This window comes from Henckelia pumila, chromosome 2 (assembly GCF_033568475.1).
Source record: "Henckelia pumila isolate YLH828 chromosome 2, ASM3356847v2, whole genome shotgun sequence".
Classification (NCBI taxonomy): Eukaryota; Viridiplantae; Streptophyta; class Magnoliopsida; order Lamiales; family Gesneriaceae; genus Henckelia; species Henckelia pumila.
In genome coordinates, this window is record NC_133121.1 from 51,811,923 (window position 1) to 51,832,416 (window position 20,494).

Here is a 20,494-nt window from a genome sequence, read left to right on the forward strand (position 1 = left end):
CAAAAGCTATACCTTCGTCCTTCGTTAGCCCTTTGATGTCGATGACTCCAGAACTTGGGCACAACCCCGCTACGACTACCGAACGCCTCGCCGACCGCCGGGTCAAGCCTAGGAAGGCTAGAACTACTCGAAAAGGACTAGAATGGAAAGGAAAACTCGGAATTCGCAAATGAAAGTGAAGCCTCGGCCTTCTATTTATAGACAACGATCGGAGCTTCCGATCCTCGATCGGAACGTTCGAACCTCGATCGGAACGTCCGATCCTGCCATCGGAGCTTCCGAAGATCCTGATCTGCCACATGTCAAAATATCACTTGTTGACTCCGGATAGGGGTGATCGGAGCTTCCGATCCTTCCACACGTCATGCATGACGTAATATCGATCGGAGCTTCCGATCCTGCATCGGAGCTTCCGATCCTGTTCGGAACTTCCGAACTCACCTTCGGAGCTTCCGAACTCTACCCAAGTAATTATGATTAATCCCTCAATTACTGATTTTAGTTACGGGCTACTACAATACTTGATAAAAATCAAACATTGAAAATCAAAATCTCATGAATAAACTAAATCAAGGGTTTTGTCTTCCTCAACCAAGTACTAAAAACAAGAAGAATTAAAATTTAAGAACAAGAAAGATAAAACCTAGCCGCCAAGGTGGTTCTTGAGCCTCCTCTGCGTCTCCTATCTCTTCTCCCTCAAAATCTCCTCTAAAATTCAAGATATATCTTTTAATTAAGGCTAGAGTCCTTAATAATAAAAATTCCTAAATTACAGATTTTTTCCCGAACAGCACGTCTCGCTCGATCGGCAAGATGTTGCAGATCGAGCAAGCAACTTTTCCGAACCTATTGTTTTCATATTTTTTTTTGGCCGCTCGATCCGCAAGATGTTGCGAATCGAGCGAACAACTTTTCTCCCAGCGAGCAGCGATTTTGCAAAATTCATATCCAAAGATCTAGTCGTCGGATTTAGCTGAAATTTGGACAGCTGCTTTAAAACATCCTGAAATTTATTCTGGACGGTAGAGATCGGATTTGGACTTCTATAAAATTAAATATGATTTTCTGATCATTGCTGCTCCGTAATTCATTCTCGCGCAATAGCTTTTCCATCTTTTCCTCGACAAAACGCTACGTCTTATACAATAAACATGGGAGAATGTAATGTAGACATGATGTATGAAATATGAACACAATGCTTAATTAAAACACATAAACGCATGCAAAATAACAACACAATGATATTAAAATATGCAACACAAACATGCCCATCAAGTATTCCCGAAGAAAATCACATAATTGTTTTTATATGTTCTTGTTTAGAACTAGAATTGTTGATCTATCACAGGTAGTGGATCTTTGATTATATTGCTTATCTGTGACGTCGTATCGGAGATAAACTACCGAGAATGGATCCATCCAAGGTTCAGATGTGAATCTTGAGGCCTTGAGCGGCTTTAAATATCTATTCAGGATTAGATACGAGTCTTGAGGCCTGGAGAGGCTTTAAATTTCAAAACCCAAGGTTGTCTACAAATCTTGAGGCTTGGAGCGGCTTTAAATCTCAACGAACGATGTGTGTTTACGAATTAATCAAGTTATTTCTTATATCTTGAAGTCGATATTTGTTACTCTTGCATGTTATGTCTTTTATACTGAGAATCCTATTCTCACCGAATGTTCCGGCTATTGTATTGTTTGTATGTGTGCATGGAAATAGGAGGGGCTGAAACGAATCAGGGACGCCCGTGAAAGAACAAGTCGAGATAGATGTGGTGACTTTGGGTTTATGGAGTAGAAGGATATCAACCTTTGCATTTGATCTTGTAGATGTCTTGTATATAGAACTCTTGAACATATAGACTTGTATGTTTGTCAAGAACAAGAGTGTTGTAAGATCTTTTGCGTTTATGGCAAGTATCTTGTTTAGTTACTTGTTTACCCCATGTCTTGGCATGCTTTCTTCTAGATTTTGAAGTTTGTAGATTGATATATATGTTGGATGATGTTTGAGATCCAAAAAAGGGCTAAATCTTCATTTTTCAGCTGTTTGAAAGGTAAACCCGACGGATAGGCACGCCAGCGCCAAACCATGGCACCTTTGGTGCCATGGCCGAGAGGGGGGGGGGGCCCGCGCCCTTACTAAAAAAAAATATTTGGTTTATTTCTTATCTTGTTGCCCCGATGTATATTAACATAGATTAAATTTTATGAATTGAGATTAGCACCCGAGGTCCCCACAACAGGTGGTATCAGAGTGAAGTTAGTTCTTGGACTGAGATAGATGAGCGGGGTAGATAGAGTCCTTCTGATTGATTTATTGATTCTTAAATCATGCTGATGATTTGAACTGATTTATTGCTTTAAGAACAATAGGTTTATTTTATTATTTAAATTGATTAGAAGCATAACTTGATTGAGAATGAATCAGAACTCGATCTCATGAGAAGGCATGAAAATGCTAATCAGAGGAGGACTAAAACAGATTTGTTATACATGAGATGTTATTGTGTACTAATCTGTTTGATAATCAGATATGCCTCGAAGACCAATTATGAGACAGAAAAACACAGTTCCTCAGCCAGAACAGGTAGTTGTAGAACCGATAGTGCCACCGATAATAGAAACTCCTAGAACTGAACCGGGTAGTACTTCCAGAGATATGAGTGATATGACTGCTACTCCAATGTAAACTCTGTTGAAAAGATTCCAGTACTTTAAACCGCCAACATTGAATGGAACAGAGAATTCTGTCGAGTGTGAGAGTTGGTTAGAAGATATAGAGCAGTTGTTTGAATCCCTCGATTAAGCGGATGATCACCGAGTTAGACTTGTTGTTCATCAACTACATGATGTTGCCAAAGGTTTATGGATAGCAACAAGGAGGGCATTGGAGAATCGAGGTACGATTATTACCTGGTCTGCTTTTAAGACTGCTTTTTATCAATGATTTTTCAAGTCTCATATAGGAAGGAAAAAGGAGACGAATTTTCTAGTTTGCAACAAGGGCAGTTGAACATCGAAGAATATGTTGCCAAGTTTACGAGTCTCTTGAAATTTGCTCCCCACATAGTAGACAGTGATGAAGCTCAAGCATATCTGTTCATAAACGGCTTGAATCCGGATGACTTCACGTTAATGAATGTTGGACGACCAAACAACTTTGCCGATGCTCTTAATCATGCAAAGGGAGTAGAAGCTGGTATGCTAAGACAGAGAGGGGCACAGTTTGTACCACCGTCAGCTAGACCATCCCAGGATCAGCCACAGATTCCACCATCACCTAGATTTGAGAAAGGGAGTGGTAGCGGCAGGAAATATTTCTTCAGAGCTAACGGGAAGCAGTTTAAGAAAGCAGGCAACCGTTCTTCTAGCTCTAGTGGACAAAGGAAGTTTCAGTTTGGACAGAGTTCAGGTTCCTCTGGAGTATACTGGAATAAATGTGGAGGTCTTCATTCCAGTGACCAATGTAGAGGTGTATTTGGTACTTGTCATATTTGTAACCAGATGGGACACTTTGCGAGAGTTTGCCCACAACGTGGTTCAGGAAATTCACAGGGTGCTGGATCATCTAGAGTAGTGACACAGCCAGAGAGGCAGACATCCTTTGTTCATTCTTTTCAGCCCCAGCCACCACAGAGTCGAGCAGGAGGAAGCCACTCAGCGAGTCAACCTCCTATGTAACAAGCTCAAGTCTTTGTTTTGACTGAGGAGCAGGCTCACCTGATGATGTGACTGCAGGTAACTGTTCTATTTTTTGTTATCCTGCTTATGTGTTAGTTGATACGGATGCTTCACACACATTTATTTCTGAGCAATTTGATATATCACATGAATTTCCTGTTGAGCCATTAGCTACTGTTGTATCGATCTCTTCACCTTTGGGGAGAGGTATCGTATCTGTGAAATTAGTTAAGAATTGTATACTACAGTATGAAGGCAATGTGATTGAGATAGACTGTATTGTTCTTTGTTTGTCAGACTTTGATTGTATTATCGACATAGACATGTTAACCAAGTACAGGGCTATAGTTGATTGCTTTCAGAAGGTTGTGAGGTTCAGACCAGAAATGGCAGACGAATGGAAGTTTTATGGTAAGGGTTCACCAGCTCGAATTCCTTTGATATATGTGCTATCTATGACTCAGTTATTGCAGAAAGAAGAAGAGGGATTCCTTATTTATGATGTTGATGTGTTGAAAACTAGCCCGAAGTCGGCAGATTTGCCGGTTGTTAGTGAATTTGCGGATGTCTTTCCTGATGAGATTCCAGGATCGCCTCCAACTCGAGAGGTAGACTTCATCATAGAATTGATGCCAGGTACGCAACCTATTTTAAACACTTCTTACCGAATGGCACCAATCAAATTGAAAGAATTGAAGGATCAACTTGAGGATATTCTTAACAAAGGGTACATTAGACCGAACGTTTCTCCTTGGGGCGCTCCGGGACTATTTGTACGAAAGAAGTACGGATTGATGAGGCTTTGTATTGACTATCGACAACTGAATAAAGCAACAGTAATGAATCGATATCCTTTTCCTAGAATCGATTATTTTTTGATCATTTGTAGGGTTCATCAGTATATTCAAAGATTGATTTGAGATCTGGCTATAATCATCTGAGGGTACGAGATGAGGATATATCAAAGACTACTTTCAGAACGAGGTATGGTCATTAAGAATTCATTGTTATGCCTTTTGGGTTGACCAATGCCCCGACAGTTTTTATGAGATTAATGAATCGAGTGTTTCAAAAATATTTGGATGACTTTGTCATTATTTTTATTGATGATATTCTGATCTATTCGAAGAATTTATGTGATCATACTAAACATCTGAGACTCGTTTTGAAAACTTTGAGAGCAGAAAAATTATATGGCATGTTATCCAAATGTGAATTTTGGTTGCAGAAAGTTGTGTTTCTTGGGCATATTATTTCAGGTGATGGTATTTCAGTCGATCCAAGCAAGGTTGAGGCAGTGATTAGCTGGCCTAGACCTACATCTGTACCAGAGATACGGAGTTTCATGGGCTTAGCATGTTATTATCGAAGGTTTATCAAATATTTCTCTTCGATTGTGAAGCCTATTACTCAATTAACACAGAAGAATGCACCATATATTTGGACAAAAGCATGTGAAGCTAGTTTTATTGAGTTGAAGAAAAGATTGACGAGTTCACCAGTCTTGACAATTCCTTTAGGTACTGGTTATTTCACTGTTTATTGTGATGCTTCTCACAGGGGACTAGGATATGTGCTTATGCAGCGGGATCATGTTGTTGCTTATGCCTCGAGACAACTGAAGCCACATGAAACTAGATACCCGATTCATGATCTTGAATTGGCCGCCATTGTATTTGCATTGAAGGTTTGGCGACACTATCTTTACGGTGAGAAGTTTGAAATCTATTCTGACCATAAAAGCTTAAAATACTTGTTTTTCGCAGTCTGATTTGAATATGCGACAACGAAGATGGCTTGATTTATTGAAGGACTTTGATTGTGAAATCAAATACTATCCGGGGAAATCCAATGCAGTGGCTGATTCATTGAGTCGAAAGATATGTTTCCTATCTTTATCTACTATCAGTGTTTCTCATTTGATAGATGATTTTTGTACTTTTGGACTAGTATTTAAACAGATATGAAGCCTATCCGTGTTTGTGCTATTCAAGCTGAGCCTGAGTTGTTGATGAGGATTAAAGAAGCACAGAAATCAGACTTGGGTATCCATAATTCTATTGAATTGGTCAGAGCAGGACATCAATCCAAATATAAGGTCAGTGATGATGATGTTTTGTATGTGAATAACAGACTTGTTGTTCCAGATGTTTCTGATTTGAAACAGCAGATATTGAAAGAAGCTCACTGCAGTAGATTCAGTATTCATCCTGATAGCAAATAAATGCACAATGATTTGAAAAATCAGTATTGGTGGAAACAGATGAAGTCTGATGTCACCAACTTTGTATCTCGATGTTTGAATTGTCAAAAGGTGAAGTCTGAAAGAAAGAAACCAGGTGGTTTATTACAGAGCTTATCTGTTCCAGAATGGAAGTGGGATCATATTTTCATGGATTTCGTTACGACATTACCGCGATCATTCAGAGGTTGTGGGGCCATTTGGGTGATTATCGGCAGATTGACGAAATCAGCGTGTTTCATTTCGTACAAAATGACATATAGACATGATCAGATGGCAGATATTTACGTTAGAGAAGTGGTTAGATTGCATGGTGTGCCTAAATCTATTGTATCTAATCGGGATCCTCGATTCACATCTCACTTTTGGCACAGCCTGCAGCAAGCTCTAGGTACTCGTTTACGTTTGAGTACTGCGTATCATCCTCAGACAGACGGGCAATCAGAGCAAACTATTCAGCTTTTGAAGGATATGCTGAGAGCAGTGGTGCTAGATTTTGGCATCAGTTGGCAGGATTCATTACCACTCGTGGAATTCTGGTATAATAACAGCTATCAGACGAGTATAGAAATGGCTCCTTTTGAAGCACTGTACAGTAAGAAGTGTAGATCACCTCTATATTGGGATGATATCTCAGAAGCACCTGAACTTGGGCCAGATATGATTTGAGAGATGACTGAAAAAGTGAAACTGATTCAAAAGCAAATGAAGACGGCACAAGACCAACAAGCGAAGTATGCCAATGTTCGACGCAGACCTTTGTGTTTCGAGCAAGGAGAAAGAGTGTTCTTGAAGATTTCTCCTTTCAGGGGCACAGTTAGATTTGGAAAGCAAGGGAAGTTGTCTCCACGATTTATGGGTCCTTATGAGATTCTCGAGCAGATAGGCGATCTTGCCTATAGACTTCCTTTACCTCCATATTTATCTGGAATACATGATGTATTTCATGTGTCCATGCTGCAGAAGTATCAGCCTGATATTTCTCATGTTCTTCAACCTGATGAAGCTGAACTTGACGAGACTCTGAGTTACTTTGAGAAGCAGATACAGATTCTTGATCAGAAAGAAAAGAAACTCAGAATCAAGACTATTCAGTTAGTCAAAGTTCAGTGGAGTCGACATGGAGTTGAAGAAGTGACATGGGAGATTGAATCAGACATGAGACAAAGATTTCCAGAGTTATTTCACTGATGTGAGTTTTTATTCAGTATTTCTGTTATTTCCTTATCTTATGTGTGTACAGATTGCATGAGATTTCGAGGACAAAATCATATCTTAGAGGGGGAGAAATGTATGACCCAAGATTATTTGATTTAATTCGAGATTATTTAATTTTAATCCGAGAATATTTAATTTGAGAATTTTTGGAGTTTAGATTTAAATTCTAATATTCTTAAATGATTTAGGATTGAAATTGAATTTAATTAAGGGTCGAGGACCGAATTGCAAAATATGAAGAATTAAGGGCCAAAATGCAAATATGAAAATATGAGTGGGACACTTGTTATACACATGAATATCAACGTGTATAGTGCTTATTTTATCAGAAATATTCAGCACAAAACCGAGAGAAGAGGAAAAGAAAAGCTCAAGAAAAATTTAATCTTTCAATCTTTGACATCTTTTGATCCGTCCGTCCGGTTTTAAATCCGAGCCTAGTTCCAGAATCCTTGCGACAAGAGCTTCAATTTGGTGTAAGTTTTCTTATGTTCCAGCTTATTTTGAAAGTTTCATGTTGGAAGAAATCGTAATTGAGCATGTCTTTGTGTTTTGAGTATATATGCTTTATCGTATCGAAGTCGGATCGAAGAACGGATATCGGTTTGAATTGATATGAATTTTCAGTCTATGTTCGAACCTATCCATGTTTTATTGTGCTGGTTTATGATGATATATTGTTGATATGAGGTGAATTTGATGTATATGTGATGGTTAGACTTGATAGAAATGAAGTTCGGTTACCGGTTTTGTTGTCGTTATGCCGCCGGTTCGAAAAGAGCTAGAATTGTGATGTTTTGCCTGAGATGGACATTTATTTAGTCCTTTGTTGATGTTCTTGGAATATTTATGTGATATTTCAGATTGTCTCAAGGGACATGGACTTCGTAAATCCATATTCAAATCGAGAAGGAAGTGAACAAGGTTTGAAGTTGTTTTGGTATTGAAGATTGATTTGTGGATTTGAATAGTGTTTGATATGTGTTCTTGATGTGATGTTTCAGATTGAAGTACTCAACAAACAAGATATAAGAAGGTATAAGACGACATCTATTGAAAGGGATATGATACTCAAGATCGATGATTTCAAGAGTATTCCCAAAAAAAATCACATACTTGTGTTTATATTTTCTTGTTTAGAACTAGAATTGTTGATCCATCACAGGTAGTGGATCTTTGATTATATTGCTTATTTGTGATGTGTGTTTACGAATTATCCAAGTTATTTCTTATATCTTGAACATATAGACTTGTAGATGTCTTGTATATAGAACTCTTGAACATATAGACTTGTATGTTTGTCAAGAACAAGAGTGTTGTAAGATGTTTTGAGTTTATGAAAAGTATCTTGTTTAGTTACTTGTTTATCCTATGTATTGGCATGATTTCTTCTAGATTTTGAAGTTTGTAGGTTGATATATATGTTGGATGATGTTTGAGATCCAAAACAAGGGCCAAATCTTCATTTTTCTGTTGTTTGAAAGGTAAACCCGGCGGATAGGCGCGCCCACGCCCTTTGAGGGGAGCGCCCGTGCCTTTACTAAAAAAAATATTTGGTTTATTTCTTACCTTGTTGCCCCGATGTAGATTAACATAGATTAAATGTTATGAATTGAGATTAGCACCCGATGTCCTCACAGAAAACAAGTCTCATTGACAAGTCAAGAGAATCTAGTTGCTCGCAGCAAAAGGATCTTGACAATCTAAAGACTAAGCTAAGTCTTCTAGCAACTGAGAATGATAACATGAGATGAATAATACAAGCCACTTTATATGAAAATAAAAATTTTCTTAAAACAATCAAATCTTGGAATAATGTTTCTACCTCGTTAAGTAAGATATATGAGAACCAAAAACAAGCCGGTGACATAACTTGTTTGGGATATGGTTCAAATGATTGTAAGTCTATTAAGGATGATACTCAATTGTATCCTAGTAAATACAATCCTAATGTAATAAGATTTGTCAGATCCAGTACGATATATGAACATAAAGAATCTAATATCAATGTAGAACAACCAATACGTTATGAGAACAAAGCTAATCATAGAGGGCTGGAATACGTGGAACCATAGTATCCATGGAAAGGAAAAACATGAATCAAACCTAAACCGAATGAACAAAGAAAGGGAAACTGATCTGAGTTCAGACAGTAAAGGTTTGAACCAAGTCAATCTAAGTACAAGAATCATCAGGTGAATTTGTTTATGATCTTACTTGACTTTTGTGAATTTTTGGGAGATATTTCTTGATTTGTTGTTGTTTTTGTTTTTGCAGAAAATAATGAAATTTGATGAGTTCAAGTGAAAATAAGCCAAAAAGGATGGAAAAAGAGAAGAAATCAAGACTTGAATAAGTGAGAAAAATGCTGAAATTTGAACTATAGGCGCGGGCGAGTGGCACGCCCGTGCTGCGAGGAAGGATTGAACGATTTAAAATGCGTGAGTGTAGCGCGCCTGCGTGATGGGAAATTCAGACTTGAGAATTTTATTCTGTAAGGAAACTCGGGTATTTTTGTGGGATTTTTCTTGGACGATTTGGAGGCCATATAAAAGGGAATTTCTGACCCTAGAGGAGATCATCAGCCGCCACATACATCAGACATAATTTGGAGAGCTTGAACGTGATCTTGGAGAAAGGAACATCAATCAACAAAGACGGATGTCGATCGACTGGACACAGAAGACCGACTACGGATTTTTTTTCTTCCTTTGAATTATATATTTATTGAATTGATGTTGGGATTTATAAGCATGTTTTGTGTTCATTTAAATTCGATTGTGAACTAAATTTTTAGAGTCTAGAGGTCGGATGGAACCTGGTGTAGAGACGTTTATGAGTTTTTGATTTTATTGAATTGAGTTTTTCTAGATTAATTGTGTTTCTAGAATTGAATGTCTTTTCAATTACTTGATCAATAATTGAATTATAATATTTATTTTAAATCTGGCACTCGACAGAGGCGATTTTGAATAGGACCAATAGAAATTACACTATTAATTATTTATATAACTCGAGAGAGTGTATAATTTTAACAGAACCTTTAGAAGAATATTGTTTTACATAGATCACTGCAAGTTGATTCTTAATAGGGATATTGGAATTGAACTGTAGTTGATATATTTTATTCGACACTCGGGAGAGGGAATAATACACTTAAGTGTTCTTGGTTATTAATTGAAATAAATTCTTGAAAATAAATTATTTAGGAGTGATTGTTGTCGAAACCAGGAGAAATCTAAACCTCTAGACCATTTTTTCTCTGATTGATTAATCTCTGAACTTTGTCTGTGTGCTATAAAATCCTTTGTTTATTTAATTTCTCTAAAAACCTCTCAAACTTTGATTTTATAAATAAAATTGGGACTATTTTAATTACAAGTACTAGATAATTTCATTTCACTCCTCGTGGGAACAATGCTCTATTCACTATTATATTAAAACTTGACACTGTGCACTTGCGGGTACAAATATCGCAACAAGTTTTTGGCGCCGTTGCCGGGGAGTAAATTTTGATTTGTTTAGTATTGTTACCAATTAGTCTAGATTTTAATTTAGAGCTTTTATTTTGTTTAATTCAAGTTACTCATTGATCTCTTTTTATTTGTTATTGCAGTTCATGCGAAGATCTCAAAGTGCGAATTATCTACTTTTTGATCCGGAGATCGAGCGAACTGCACGTGCTTTGAGAAGAGCGAGAAGAGAAGAAGTTGATAGAATGACTGAAGAGAATGTGAATCAAGCTCCCCTGGTGCCAATCAGAGATCACTTTCGGCCGACAATCCAGGCTCACTATTCTGGAATCGCTCGAGGGACCATTAACGCCAACAATTTTGAATTGAAGCCGGATTTGATCAACATGGTTCAACAGAACCATTTTAATGGGAGTGCAACTGCCGATCCTCATCTACACTTGCGCACTTTCTTGGAGATAACTGATACGGTAAAGATGAATGGTGTGTCTGAGGATATTATACATTTACTCTTGTTTCCTTTTTCTCTCAGGGATCAGGCATGGAGCTGGTTGCAGTCGTTGCCGCTAGGAAGCATCACTAGTTGGGAGGATATGGCTGTTAAATTTTTAGCGAAATATTTTCCACCTGCCAAGTCCACCCAGCTGAAGATAGAGATCATCACCTTTCATCAGCATGATTCAGAACAACTATCTAAGGCATGAGAAATGTACAAATATTTACTTAGACGTTGTCCTACTCATAATTTTGCAGATTGAGAGCAAATCAAGTTGTTCTATAATGGTCTGAACGTTCCTACTTGAATGTCGGTGGAATTCACTGCTGGAGGCACCATATTTGCTAAAGACCCTGTATAGGCCTATGATATGTTGAAACAGATGACAATCAATAGTTTTCAATGGTCATCTGAGCGTATGGGTGTCAAGATGCCTGTGGGAGTATATAGCATTGATCCTCTTACATCTATCACTGCCCAATTATCTGCATTGACAACGCAAGTCGCTGCTTTGAATAAGGTGAACGTTGCAGATTCAGCTAGAGTTTCAGTTGCCATTGAAGGATCTCATCCCACAGAGGAAGTTAATTATCTCAATCCTAATGGCTACCAGGATATGGAGACTATAGAGGTAATCCTGTTCCCAACACTTATCACCCAGGTTTGAGAAATCATGAAAATTTTTCTTTTAGTAACAATAAAAATGTGTTGAATCCTCCTCCGGGGTAAAATACAAATAAGGGTGAGGGTAAGCCATCTTTGGAGGATGTTGTTAGTAATTTTGTGCAGGAATCGAGCAAGAGGATGGCGAGGACTGAGACTCGCCTTGACAGCTTGGAAACACATGTGGCCAACATGGGTGCTGTGCTTCAATCTATGGAGATTAGCATTGGGCAGCTGGCGAATGCCTTGAAAGATACAACAGAGGCCAGTTTCCAAGCAACACAGAGGTAAATCCGAAGGAGCAGTGTAATGCTATCACACCGAGGAGTGGGAAACAAGTGGATTATGAAGAAGGCAATCGAGAGAGCAAGCCATCTGAAAAGACTGAAAAAGCTGCTGTTGAAGAGAAGAAAGTAGAAGAGAAAGAGATGGAACCTGAGCAGAAACCGATGTACAAGCCTCCACTTCAATATCCCCAAAGGTTCAAGAAGAACGCCTTGGATGAGCAGTTCTCCAAGTTCTTGGAGATTTTCAAGAAGATTCATATCAACATACCCTTTGCTGATGCTTTGGAGCAAATGCCAAACTATGCAAAGTTCATCTAGGAGGTGATGTCCAAGAAAAGGAGGCTGCATGAGAATGAAGTGGTCAATCTAACTGAAGAATGCAGTGTCGTGCTACAAGAGAAGATGCCACAAAAGCTTAAGGATACAAGAAGTTTTATTATTCCTTGTTCAATTGGTGTATCTCATATTACTACTTCATTATGTGATTTAGGGGCCAGTATTAATTTAATGCCAATTTCTGTTTACAGGGAATTGGATCTTGGAGAGATAAAGCCGACATCGATCACTCTGCAGTTGGCAGATAGAAGCATCAAGTATCCACGAGGTGTCGTAGAAGATGTACTCATCAAGGTGGATAAATTCATATTTCCGGTGGATTTTGTGATTCTGGATATGGAAGAAGAGCACGCCACGCCATTGATTTTTGGGAGACCATTTTTGGCTTCGGCGGATGCAAAAATTGAAGTGAATAAGGGTGAATTGTCGATGGGTGTGGAAGGTGAACGAGTAATTTTTAATATATTCATGAAGGCACCAAATCTACCCATCGAGGAATTATGTATGATTGAGCCTGTTAAGAAGCTGGAGGGTTGTCAAAAGGTTGTTATTGTGGTTGAATCATCAAGGGAGAAAGCGCGAAGTTCACCAAAGAAGAAGACCACGAAAAAGAAATCAAAATTTAAAGTTCGAGGAATATATTTGGCGAGTGAAAGAGAAAAGGGGAATACCTAAAACCGGTGAAAGTTGGGCTGACGACTATAAACCAAGCGCTACTTGGGAGGCAACCCAAGATTTTTTTTTTATTTTACTTACTGTTGTTTTAATTTTATTTAAATTTTTGTTAATTAATTATCTTCAGTGCATTATGGTCAATTTTTAAAGACTAATTTTTGTCAATTTACTAATTTTTTTCAGGCTTTGGAACATGCAATTTGAAACCGATGCGCGCCCGCCCCTTCTCCCATGCGCGCCCACTCGATGAATGCCCAGAAAATTATGTGAATCGCGAAGCCGATGCGCGCCTGCGCGACCTACCTTGTGCGCCCGCGCGAAGTCTGGAGAGTTTTTTCCATGATATGCGATACCGACGCGCGCCCGCCCCTTCTCCCATGCGCGCCCGCACGATGTCTGGAACGAAATTTATTAGAAGTGCGATACTAATGCGCGCCCGCCCTACCCATCATGGTGTGCCCGCGCGATGGGTTTTTAAAGCCTGAAACATAGACTTCTCGCATAATTTCCATCCCAAACTCTCTAAATCCCTAATTCCCCAACCCTCCATCCTTCACGCCTTCATCTTCTTCCTCTAATTCCCTTTCAATTTTATATATAATTTTATTGCTAAACTTCTTCCCCTCCTTATCTCCCTCATATACATATATTATCTATCTTTTATACTATCCTCTTTAAGTGACGGGTTGTTTCACACGTCAATCGGGTGCACGGATTATTTGTTGGGTCAAAGGGTGGATTTGTTGTTGTGTCCATATTTCTATCACAATCCGGAGTAAGTTTTTCTTTGTGTTAATTTCTAATTCCGAGTTTTGTAGAAATTGTGAAGGTTGGGCGTGTTGTGTTGGTTTGATTGTGTTGTGGTGGGTTGATTGAGAAGTGTGGAGCGATGCTTGTAGTTGGAGTTTGTGGATTAATGTTGTGATTGAATTTGAAGTTTGTGGAGTTCGATTGGAGTTTGTATTGCAAAGTTTTTTTTTCTATTGTGAGTGTGTCTACAAAGTGTTTGTTAAATGGCCCCTAAAAGAAAACAAAAACATGGGGCATCTTCTTCATCTGCTCCGGCCTATGACGATCATCGTTTTTGGGATGAGAAAGTGGCCGAACACTATCAAAAACTCTTGTCAAAGAGTATGCTGGCCGAGAGAGGATTTGATATGACGAGTGGTTTTGATCCCCGACCATCCTGTTTGGGCGATTGGGAGGACGGTATTTGCTAGACATTGGGCTACTTTTGTCAAACCACCTATGGATGCTATGATGTCTCTGGTTAGAGAATTTTACAATAATCTGAAAGTGAGAAATGATGGGATGCGGGTATTAGTGAGAGTAAATTGGTACCTTTCGATGCATACACCATCAACACTGTAACGCCCCGTTTTTATCTTAAATGAGTTTATTTGAGTTAATCAGAGATTAAAGAGTTCTCGAGCCGGTTTGATTTTGATCAGGATCCTTTTTGCAAATTTTGGAAATTTCAGGGACTAAAACGCAAATATTGATTTTAATATATTATCTACACTTAAATTTTAATTGGAGAAGCCTCCATCTTCCTCTCCAACCGTGAACCTCCATTAGAGCCGCCCCTTTTGGAGTTTTGAGCTTTTAGATTTCCTTCCGAGCTCGATCCGTCCGTTAGAAATTATTTCTGAAGGCAGATTATCGATCACTGCAGTGAGAGCTCTGTTATATCGTAAGTTCTTCTTCGATCCGATACATTCTAGTTTTTGGATGTTGTTAGAATCGTTCTAGATTCGAGTATGTTGTTCTTGACAGAGTTCTGATCGTTAATTATCTGTCGGTTTTGAAATAGAGCGACGTTCGGAATTGTTATGATTTTTGGAAGCTATTTTCGAAAATGTGAGTTTTGAGATTTGTTGGGTTTGTCTTGTTGTTGTTGTATAAGCATTGAATTGAGTTGTTATCGGTATTGAACTGCCGTATGCGTTGCCGGTTTGTTCAGTTATAGCCGTTATGCTTTCGGTTTGAGTTTTGGGGATTTTGAACCGTTTTTGAGTTGTTGGAACTTGGCTTATAAGTTGATCTTGGTTATTGATCATTCATTTGTCTCCGTACAGATTCGTTTGGAGGTATCAAGCCCAGAGTTAGCAGCTGTTTGATCGTTTTAAAGATTTGAACAAAGAACGGTATAGAGCATTTCCTTGAACCGTTGCCTTGTTGTTGTTAGATTGTATAGTTGTTGATACAGTCTCTTTTGTAGCATATCCAGAGTTGGAAGCTACTGCATTGCAAGGTAAAAGCAGTCATGGTAGCGGGATAGCATACTCGGGACTGTGGTTCTCGAGTTTTCCCTTTTGAAATCACGTACTTGCATTTACAGTTGTTCTAGCATGAGGAACTTGTGTCTTGTTTGATTGTATTGGCTTTTGTTAAATGACTTATGTGTTATAATTATGTTATGCATTCATCTTGAGCCAATCTTGTTTTCAGCGGGCAGAACCGCCCTTTTTGTTTAGACGTTTGGGAACTATGATTGAGTGGCTTAGGTTGTAGTATTTCGCCTAGTGCTAGCATACTCATTATGGTTGCTCAAAGTCTAGAGGAGTGGGATACGTGGCACCACCTCGATTGGGAGAGTCGGTGAGTTGTTACGTGATCTCATCCTCGGGATCCCAAAAGCAGAGCAGCACTCCCTTGTTTATCAGAATCGATATCCTGGTTTTAAAGACATGCATATATTTAGCTTCGACTTGAATATGTTGTGTGATAGCATGTTGTATATCCATTATTTGATATGTTGCTTTTACTGGGAATGTTGTTCTCATCGGTTATCCGGCTGTTGCTTTGTTTTGTATGTGTACTGGGCAACAGGTGGGGCAGGATCAAGTCAGAAGAGGCATGGTTAGCTCCGAGAGAAAGTTGTAGCAGTGAGACTCGGTTTAGAAGTCGTGTCCGTATGTCTACTTAGTGTTGTTAGAACATGTTTAGATACGAACTTCGTTATTATGTTGTATTGACAAGCAAGCTTTGCCGTGTTGTTATCATGACATGTTCTATTTTGGAGTAGTTGTTAAACTCTAGAACTTCATGTATTAATCGGAGGAACTGCATTTATAATGTATGTGTTGATTTGGATTGCATTGGAATAGATTTAGATGGAGTTGCAAGCATGCTTTCTGCTATTCTGTTTCTGTTGTAGGGGGCGCCCGAGCTGCAATTTTTAGCAGCCCGAGCGCACCCCACCCCGAGACCAGTAGCGCCTCTGTCCAGGGCACGCTCGAGCGGCGGTTTTTGGCCGCCCGAGCGCGGCCCTCTTTAAAATTTTTTTTTCTTTGCTTTGCTTTTAGTTCTTAGATCTTGGATGCTTAATTATTGTTTACTCCTTAATTAGATGTTTACAACCAAGGTCTCACATTAAGTGGTATCAGAGAGTTAAGATTCTTGGTTGAACTAGAGTGAGCGGGTAGATCGAGTCTGCGTGTATTGGCTCCTCGCATGTGTTTGAATTATTTTAACTGTGTACTTAATTCCATGCGAGCATGCTTTATTATTGAGAGTTATTGAATTACATGGTTTTGTGATTTAATTTATAAAGCATGATCTACTTGAAATATAATTGTTTCTGTTATCGGCTGGTATCCGGTATTCCAAGCGGTTGTAAGTGTTGGTAAACTGGCGGTCAGATCAATCACGATTGATACCCGGTGCAGCGGAAGTTTAAAAATTTTATCATGGAACAATTCCATGGTGTGGGTATCAACCATTCAACGATTAAATTATTGTGTGTGTAAAATTCAAATAACAATTAATTAAATTTTACCTTCAATCTCGAAGCGAGATTAATGGACACCACACAGATTTCTCTGCGCTTCTTGTATCTCCCAGGAACTGATGAACTCCTTCAATCAGGTCCACGAATGGGGTTTAAATCCCTCTGATAGATTGCACTAGAAAATCTATCAGAAGTTTTCTGCGAAGAGATTAAACGAATCTGATTCGTTATTCCTGACTGCGATTCAAAATCACAGACCGAAATTTTCTCTGACAGAGTGGGAGTGTTCGGCCGAAACTTTATGAGAGAGGGGCTAGGGTTCGAAATTTTTGCTCTAAAAAATAATGACCTGTTGTGTCTAATTTCTGTACTGCAATAACTTATTTATAATGCAGGCCACTAACACCTTAGGGCCCATTAGTCATAAGTTGAGGCCCGACAAGCAAAGCCCGCTCGTTCAGAAATTAATATAAAATTCATCGTGACTCCGATTGATAAACCGATTTTACCAATGTGCACAGAAACCATTTCTGCACATTTTAAAGTCAAAATAAATTTTCCTGAATCCGAATTCAGTGGTTTCCTAAAATGTCCATCCCTATGTCATTTTAGGAAATCCTACTCCCTTACTCTTATTTAAGAAGTCCAACTCCTTAGTTCATTAAATTTAACTCTTTAAATTTAACTATCTCAACGGGGATTAAAACTCCATTACACTGTGTGACCCTCAATGGTTCAGGGATACAGCTAGCCGTGGGCTCACAACTCCTTGTGACTCGGAACAACACTTTCCGACTTGCCCAACGAATCATGGTAAAGCGCCTAGCAACATCGCCCCATGATTCCCTAGGTATCACTGATAGTGCCTACAAGAACCAGTAGATTTTGGTTAGCGTACAGTACGGTCCCTTCATCCATATATCCCGATCGAATCAACAACCATTGGTATATCGAGAGTCGCTCAAGATTCGATAACTATGCAATGCATCTTGAAGATCAAATTAGTGACATCGCATGTGCTACTAAGAAACCATTTCTTAAATCACATCAAGTACTCTGGCCAGAGATTTGTCACACTAATATCTCCTCAGATCGCATAGGATATCCACACTCGCAAGTATGTGGTGAATCCTTGACAACAATGCATTGACTCCTATATGTGTCGTAACTGTACCCAATCTCGACACCTGATGACCCCCATAGAGTCGGTAAACGAGTCAAAGCACAGCACTAGCATATAGAGTCTCCATGATGTTTCAAGTCGTAAGGACTAATGGTGTACAACCAAAACCGCGGACTTTATCCACTCGATAAGTGATAACCACTTGGAAAGTCCGGATAGGGTAGTTCGATTATTCATCCTATGAATATCCATTTGCATGCTTCGAACATCTCCATGTTCCCTACCAATGAAACGTGGTACTCCGCATCGCAAATGCTAGTCTCAAACTCGAGCGATCCTTATCCTTATTATCGGACGGCTCAATCGACTAGGAACGGTTTTTAGAATATACAGTGACTATAAGATGTATTTCATGATAGACATCTCCATGTTCTACCACATCTTACATACACTATAGTATATTCAAGGTCTTTATCAAAACAACAATAGTATATCACAATATAACAATATGAAGTAATATAAAGTCATTGCCATAAAAGTGTAAATAATATTAAACAAAAGATTGTTTATACAAAGAGTCATCAAAGCCCATAGCCACACAGTTGGCTCACTGGGCACCCACTCTTACAATCTCCCACTTGCCCTATAGCCAACTAGTCATACTACGTAGACCCATTGCTTCGCGATGTTTGTCAAACAATGGTCCTGGCAAGGGCTTAGTAAGCGGATCAGCGATATTGTCTGCAGAGGCCACTCGTTCGACAATGATGTCTCCTCTTTCCACAATCTCCCGGATTATGTGGTATTTCCTCAGTACGTGTTTGGATCTTTGATGAGACCTTGGTTCCTTTGCTTGAGCAACGGCACCCGTGTTGTCACAGTACACCGGGACTGGACCAACAAATTCAGGAATGACGCCCAACTCTTGGACGAACTTCCTCATCCAAACGGCCTCTTTAGCAGCAGCTGATGCTGCAATGTATTCAGCCTCAGTGGTGGAATCCGCTGTGGTGTCCTGCTTGGAACTCTTCCAAGAGACAGCACCGCCATTGAGCATGAACACAAATCCAGAGGTTGACTTCGAGTCATCCACATCACTTTGGAAGCTAGAGTCGGTATAGCCTTCCAATTTGAGTTCTCGTCCTCCATAAACCATGAACATATTCTTAGTCCTTCGCAAGTACTTAAGAATGTCCTTCACGGCTTTCCAATGCATTTGACCAGGATTAGACTGATATCTGCTCGTGATACTCAGAGCAAATGCTACATCCGGTCTGGTAGATATCATCCCATACATGATACTACCTATAGCTGACGCATATGGTACATGTGTCATATTCTCTATCTCTTCATCAGTCTTGGGACACATAGACTTGGATAGAGAAACTCCATGACACATGGGTAGATGTCCTCTTTTGGACCCATCCATTGAAAACCGTTTCAATATGGTATCGATGTAGGTTGATTGAGTGAGTCCTATCATTCTCTTAGACCTATCTCTATAGATCTGTATCCCAAGAATGTAGGATGCCTCTCCCAAATCCTTCATCGAAAATCTACCTGATAACCATATCTTTGTTGACTGCAACATCCCTACATCATTCCCAATGAGTAGGATGTCATCAACATAAAGTACTAAGAATGTCACCGCATCCTTAACTACTTTCTTGTACACGCAAGGTTCCTCCGGGTTCTTGATGAAACCAAAATCTTTTATTGTTTCATCAAATTTCTGGTTCCAACTTCTTGATGCTTGTTTTAGACCATAAATTGATCTCTGAAGCTTGCATACCTTATGCTCGCTTCCCATGGATGTGTACCCCTCAGGCTGCTTCATATAGATTTCTTCCTTAATGTCTCCATTAAGAAAAGCAGTCTTCACATCCATTTGCCATATCTCATAGTCATACCATGCAGCTATGGCAATCAGGATTCTTATGGACTTGAACATTGCAACTGGTGAAAAGGTTTCATCATAGTCAAATCCTTGCCTTTGAGTATAACCTTTCGCCACCAATCGCGCCTTGTAGGTCAATACCTTACCATCAGGCCCAAGCTTTCTCTTGTAGATCCATTTACACCCTATTGGAATAATTCCATCGGGAGGATCTACTAAAGACCAAACTTGGTTTGTATGCATCGAATCCAATTCTGACTGCATAGCTTCAAGCCATAAATTCGAATCCACATCAGAAATTGCTTCCTTGAAGTTTCTTGGATCACATCCAATGTCGGGTTCATCTTGATCCCCTTCAAGAAGAAGACCATATCGAACTGGAGGTCTAGAAGTCCTTTCGGATCTTCTAGGTGCAGGCGTGTCCAGCAATGGTTCCTGAGGTGTAGGATCGTTATTTTGTATTTCGGGTTCTTCTCGAACTTCTTCGAGTTCCATCATCTCGCCTTTCTTATCCAATAAGAACTCCTTCTCCAAGAAGGTGGCATTCCTAGAAACAAACACCTTTGTTTTAGCAGGATAATAGAAATAATATCCGATTGAATTCTTCGGATACCCTACAAAATAACATAAGCTGGATCGACTATCCAACTTATCTCCCACTGTCCGC